At 44.1% G+C, this 6,205-nt stretch overlaps 1 long non-coding RNA gene across 1 annotated transcript; it reads left to right on the top strand.

The window, feature by feature from the left end:
* Window positions 1-388: 388 nt before the first annotated feature.
* On the top strand, window positions 389-5,209 carry LOC142698006 (uncharacterized). Its single transcript, XR_012865639.1, has 4 exons — window positions 389-585; window positions 725-927; window positions 2,215-2,309; window positions 4,703-5,209. It is a non-coding gene; the product is annotated as an uncharacterized LOC142698006 (long non-coding RNA).
* Window positions 5,210-6,205: the final 996 nt, after the last annotated feature.

Genomic DNA, 6,205 nt, shown 5'->3' with positions numbered 1-6,205 from the left:
CTCAGAAAAACGGCTGCAAACAAATAACCATTGATGTGAATGGAAATGAACAAAATGTTTTTCGCTTTCTGCGATTATTATTGACATGTTTTATAAGACATGTTACATCTCGTGTTATACACAGCAGGAGGCAACAGCACACGTCTTATCACACAGGAAGAGGAAATACATCAGAAAGGGAAACGGGAAGAGGAAGAGCAGCCATGTCATACAGGAAATACAGGAAGTGACATCATCACAGGAGGTAACAGCACACGTCTTATCACACAGGAAGAGGAAATACATCAGAGAGGGAAACGGGAAGAGGAAGAGCAGCCATGTCATACAGGAAATAAAGGAAGTGACATCATCACAGGAGGTAACAGCACGCGTCTTATCACACAGGAAGAGGAAATACATCAGAAAGGGAAACAGGAAGAGGAAGAGCAGCCATGTCATACAGGAAATAAAGGAAGTGACATCATCACAGGAGGTAACAGCACACGTCTTATCACACAGGAAGAGGAATACATCAGAAAGGGAAACGGGAAGAGGAAGAGCAGCCATGTCATACAGGAAATACAGGAAGTGACATCATCACAGGAGGTAACGTATATCCAGTGTGCGGGGACCCCAGAAATATGATGAGACTGACGTATCAGGGCTGATACATAGTAATGTTATGTTCATGTTATGTTATTATATATCATTACGTGTGTGTTTAGGCTGTGCTTATATCTGTTAGTAGGTCGGACCAGAAGGATCGCGTGTTCTGTATACAAGCTCCAGATAAGAAGAACATGGATCAGCACAACAACACCAGCGCTCCTGGGACTGCGCTCCAACCACACAGCATTTCATCCGGAGGATCGACTGTTCCGTAGTCCAAAACGTGGCTTCTCGGGTTCTATTCCTACAATGGAGGAAAAAGTCAATGACATATTTTCAGTAATTATTGTTACAATATCTCCATTAAGTAAATCTCATGTATGGAATATTTTTTTGTATCACCTTAACTTCTGGTTACACCTGAAATGCCCTATAAGGGTATTTAGATATCATAGAGGGGGGTATCACGCTGGAGACCCTCTCTATGACCCAAATGGAAGCTCTGCGCCACCTCTGTCCAGAGGCTGTGTGTGGTATTGCAGCTTTTCTGTATTGAAATGTATAGGGCTAAGCTGTCCACACACCGCACATCACCTGTGGACAGGTGTGGCTCTGTTTTTGGAAGACAGCAGCTCTATTTTTCTAATTATGTACAACCCCTTTAATTACATAATCTCTTTAGAGGGTTTTCTCCATCTCAGACGTTTATGTGATATCCACCTATGCTCATGCACGCAGATCTCTCGGTTCTGTACTATGGGAGTTACGCAAATAGTTCAACAGCGCTCAGCTGTTTCCGAAACTTCCATAGATCAGAATAGAGAGAGGGACGTGCGAGGCCTTTCCCAAGTCATTCTCCACCTGGAATCAGCAGCCATTAGACGGGACAGGGATCTGGGAACAAAGCAGGACAGGGTCAGGGAGAGACCTCCGTTTTCCACATCGGTGTGAGTCCCAGATAAATAGTAAGATGGGAGTACCCCTTTAAATAAAACTTCTTGGTGATGATCCATTTTCTTAAGGTGTTAATTAAACTATGGACAGTGGGGGCGAAGAACCCGCACCCAAAATATCTATACTGGAGTGACATGCGTGTTACTAACGCTGTATACAAGCTCCCCCCGTATAACAGACAGGGCCCTCACTGAGACTTTGTAGGGGCTCCTAGAGACAAATATATATTGATGTACAGACATTTCCCCCCCCCGTTATTGTGCAGCGAGACCTCCCCCCATATAACAGGCAGGACCCTCACTGAGACTTTGTAGGGGCTCCTAGAGACAAATATATATTGATGTACAGACATTTTCCCCTCCGTTATTGTGCAGCGAGACCTCCCCCCGTATAACAGGCAGGCCCCTCACTGAGACTTTGTAGGGGCTCCTAGAGACAAATATATATTGATGTACAGACATTTCCCCCCCCCCCCGTTATTGTGCAGCGAGACCTCCCCCCATATAACAGGCAGGACCCTCACTGACCCCCTGGACAGACACATAGGCCTGAATATATTTATATCTTTATATTTTCCATTATTCACCTGCAGGAAATGTTATTATTAGAAATGGGGAGAAATACTTGGAATTGTGTTTTTTAGTTTCTGATGTTATTTTTGTTACTTCTCAGGTATAAGGAGAAAAGTATCCGGCACAGACAAGATGAGAAGTGGATGAAGATGTGCGGAGGACTGTACCCCCCCGGGAAAGAGCGGGCTGTCACTGGTATTACCATGGGGCAGATTTACTAAGGCCTCATGCACACGACCGTAGTGAGGTGCATTGACCGTGACTTACGGCTCGTACGTCCGCGGAGTGTCACCCACGGCCGCCCACAAATCGCGGGCCGTGCATATGACCGCGTGCATTATTTTCTATGAGCCTGTACCGCAAAACACGACCGTAATAAGACATGTCCGTTGTTTTCGCGGTCCAGGTTCCTGGGCAATGCATGGACCGTGGAAACCAAGGTCGTGTGCCCATATGGGCCCATTGAAATGAATGGGGCCGCAATTCACCTGCAGATTTGCGGGTGAATTGCGGCCGCAAAAATAAGTTAGTGTGCATGGGGCCTAAAACTATCTGAGTTTTACACAGTGTAAACTGATACAAGGAAGTCAGAAACTGCGCCAAATTTCTCACAGTCGTGCACGATGTATGATAGATTTTACTAGACATGTTAGACACTTTTCTCTTCCTTATACCACCTCTTGGTTGGCTTAGTTTAAGACACGCCCCTTTATTCTAGGCCACGCCCCTTGTCAAGCACGCCGCAAAATGTGTCTAAAACAATTAATAAATATGGCGCACAACATGTACGCCATAATTCTGGCTCAATTTGAATAGTAAATCTGCCCTACTATGAATGGAATATAAATTTGGGGTTAGTATTCAGGGCATATTCCCTATTTAAAGAATTGATAAGAGTCGGGAATCCTTCAGCTTAGTCCATTCTCTCTACTATCAGTCAGTACAGGGAGTAGTAGTACATAGAAAACATTACATTGTCACCATGTCAGCTTTATTCTGCCTGCACTGACAGCACAAAGTCTTCATGGTGACTGCAGGACTGGAAGTCAAGGACCACCTCTATGATGTCCGCGGGACCTAATAGGGATATGGCGCTTTTTCCATTTATTTGTTGTTGTATTGTAATGAGAATAATATTTACATGCAGTATTTATTGCTAGGGGAATTTTTTTTTCTGAAAATTCTATAAAGAGCAAGTGGCGTAGGATTGGTTCAGACTGGTGACATCAAGACACAAATGTGACATCAAGAATTTGTCAATGAGCTGATAATCCCGGTGCCAATTCTGGCTGCAAGTAATATATAAAGGGGCACACCTACCTCAAGTACTGGCACAGTATAAGGTCATCAGGGTGACTGCAGGACTGGAATTATCGCTCTTTTATGAAAAGGGTGTGTTGCAATGTTCGGCACATGGCAGCTTTGTGTATATAGTAGTATATAGACCCTACTGCACTGATTCTTCATACTATACCCTAATATAGCATAGTTGACAATATTTGGCATTTCTTTCTAGGGACACTTTGGTTTCAGATGGATTGAGACAGGACTTGACAGGGCCTACCTTTGACAGAACGTGGTTCATTGGGCATGGCTTGTCATGGGGCAGGGTTAGTGAGAATACGCTTTGTGTACCAGATATTCCCTGTATTCTGTCCTCACTATAAAAACCTTACAGTAAGGACAGTATAGAGGGAGGGTATCGCCTGCAGAAGTGATCTAAGTAAGTATGGCACGTGACCACTGTGGCCAGTGATTAACTAGTGCGATCATGTGCCGATACGGGACATCACTGGTCCAGCCTATGCAAACAGGCCGGCAGGGGATTGTGAACCGCCGGCACTGGAGCCGCAGAGAATTAGAAGGTGGGTATTTGCTAAATGGTGCAATTTTCAGTTTGAATTACAATTTTTATAAAGCCTGGAAAACCCCTTTAATACCAAACACTAAAATGTATTCAGACCCCGGACAAATCCCCTTTATGTGCTTCCCGCTCCTTCAGCAGCTCTGGGTCCCATTCGGCTCCGGACCCCACCTCTGCTGGCTGAGCCAGGAGCTGTTAGTGATATTGGCCTTTACATATTGGAGTAATCCAATAGATAACAGCCAATTTTTTAATAAAATCCTGCGATGTAGTTTGGGTGGGCACTGCGCCTTTGATTGCATGACAAATTTTTCTTGGAGTTCCCCTTTAAAAATTGGTAAGCGGCGGGTAACACAAATACTTCACACGTGGACGGTAAAGTAAAACCCATTTTATTTTGACTGTGTTTCTGGACCGGACTGGTCCGGGACTAAACTTGACTGGTCCCTTTGTCAGGTTAAGACCAGATAAAGGGACCAGTCGTGCCAGAAATGCGTATTTAAATAAAATTCTACCATCGCTTGCCGCCCTATCTGTCCCTGTTATTAAACATTTCTGTTAACCGCATCTTAAAGTTGAGCAGATTTACTTGTGAATTTATTTAACTTAGTTGAACATAGAACGCCCTACCTACCTGGCAGACAAAGGGTCTTGGTGTGGGTCACGGGGAATATCTTCAAGAGAGCAACTCTTCACTAGGACATTTTATTTATTCTTGTTTCAGAACTGAAGGGAATGTACCGTACAACATCAGCAGGAGGAAGCCCTGGTGTCGAGAACATCAGCCATGGAAAGGGATGTGCCAGATCAAGGTCTGAAAGCTAAAGAGGCAGCAGATATGAACCACTAATGTCCATCTAAGAATGCCGGAACGTCATCCGTCCACACCTCCTCCTTCCCATCCCCCACTGTCCAGAAGGGGTTTTTAAGATCCATCCAATTAAAAGACAACTGTCCAGAAGTCTTTGAAAATGAAGCCTTGTCCATGATTCGCAGGGCTGCGGTGAAGTACAATGGTTTTGGGTGTTTAATGGCAAGTCTCTTCAGATGCCCGGCAATGGACTTCCTCCCCTCGTCCTGTTTGGTAGGGTCTCTGCACTCCCTTTCCTGTAGAACAGCTGCCCCTACAGATTCCCAAGGCCATCCATATTTTTTTCCTGTCTGGCTGATAGCAACACATGTCAATAAAAACATACCTCAATGTATTTATTGTATTTCTAATAAAAATGGATAGACAAATACATAAAAGTAATTTGTTTTAATTCCAAAGAACTATCATGAAATCTATATTATACCTGTGTAATCAATTGTGGACATGGTCACTGATTCATTGAAGAATGAGTAGGCTGGGTAACCCGTGGAGTAACATCCAAACAAGAAAGACATCTTCCTGCTACAAAAACAGAGGTCATAATCAGGACGAACGTACACCACCATACAACAAAGTCCAGCAAAGAGATCCCCCAGCCTGAGACATACTGTACTCCGTGTCAGAAGAACAAGAAGCTACAAAAAGAGAGACAACTGCATCCAGTCGATGTTCTTATCAACCAAGAGGTTTAAAAGGTGAGAAGACTAATTTAATTTTTTTTTCAAGGTATTACCCTAGGGAGCGCTCCTGTTAACATCTTTTTCTCACACTGTATTTTCCTAAGGTACTGTATACATTTCACTCATTAATGCTGACCTAGCCAAGTGAGCACACAACAAAGTAAGCCTGCACACCCAAATAGAGTACCAACCATCTACACATCATGCCAATAAAGGAGTTTTGCCTTTGCACAGCGCTCCAAGGGGAGCACAATACAACTTCAATACTGCAAATACCTACCCTGAACGTCACATCTGCACCTTCCTCTTCTTCTCTTTTGAAGATGTTAGTGTACAGAGTAGTAGGGGAATTGACCAGACATGATGTGCTGCCTCGTGGATATGTCCTATATGGTCAGCCGCCATTCCGAACGAAGCGCCAACTACTGGATGTACCAGCAACCAGAACGGCACATTGCCTGATGAAGGTCATGTAATGACCGAAGCGTCGCACTAAGCCTCTGTCATCTACAACCACTTGAAAAAAATCAAGATTTCTTCCTTAAACTTCAGCTTTGTGTGCCAAATACTTATTTTGACTACAATTGGGTTGGGACCCTATTCGTGCACCTACATCGTCCAGTGCGTTCTGAACTACTACTTATCTGACACAGACCATCCTGGAACTGAATATCTC

The sequence above is a fragment of the Rhinoderma darwinii genome (assembly GCF_050947455.1).
Source record: "Rhinoderma darwinii isolate aRhiDar2 chromosome 11 unlocalized genomic scaffold, aRhiDar2.hap1 SUPER_11_unloc_14, whole genome shotgun sequence".
Classification (NCBI taxonomy): domain Eukaryota; kingdom Metazoa; phylum Chordata; class Amphibia; order Anura; family Rhinodermatidae; genus Rhinoderma; species Rhinoderma darwinii.
The sequence above is the reverse complement of the archived record's forward strand: the minus strand, read 5'-3'. Positions and strand labels throughout refer to the sequence as shown.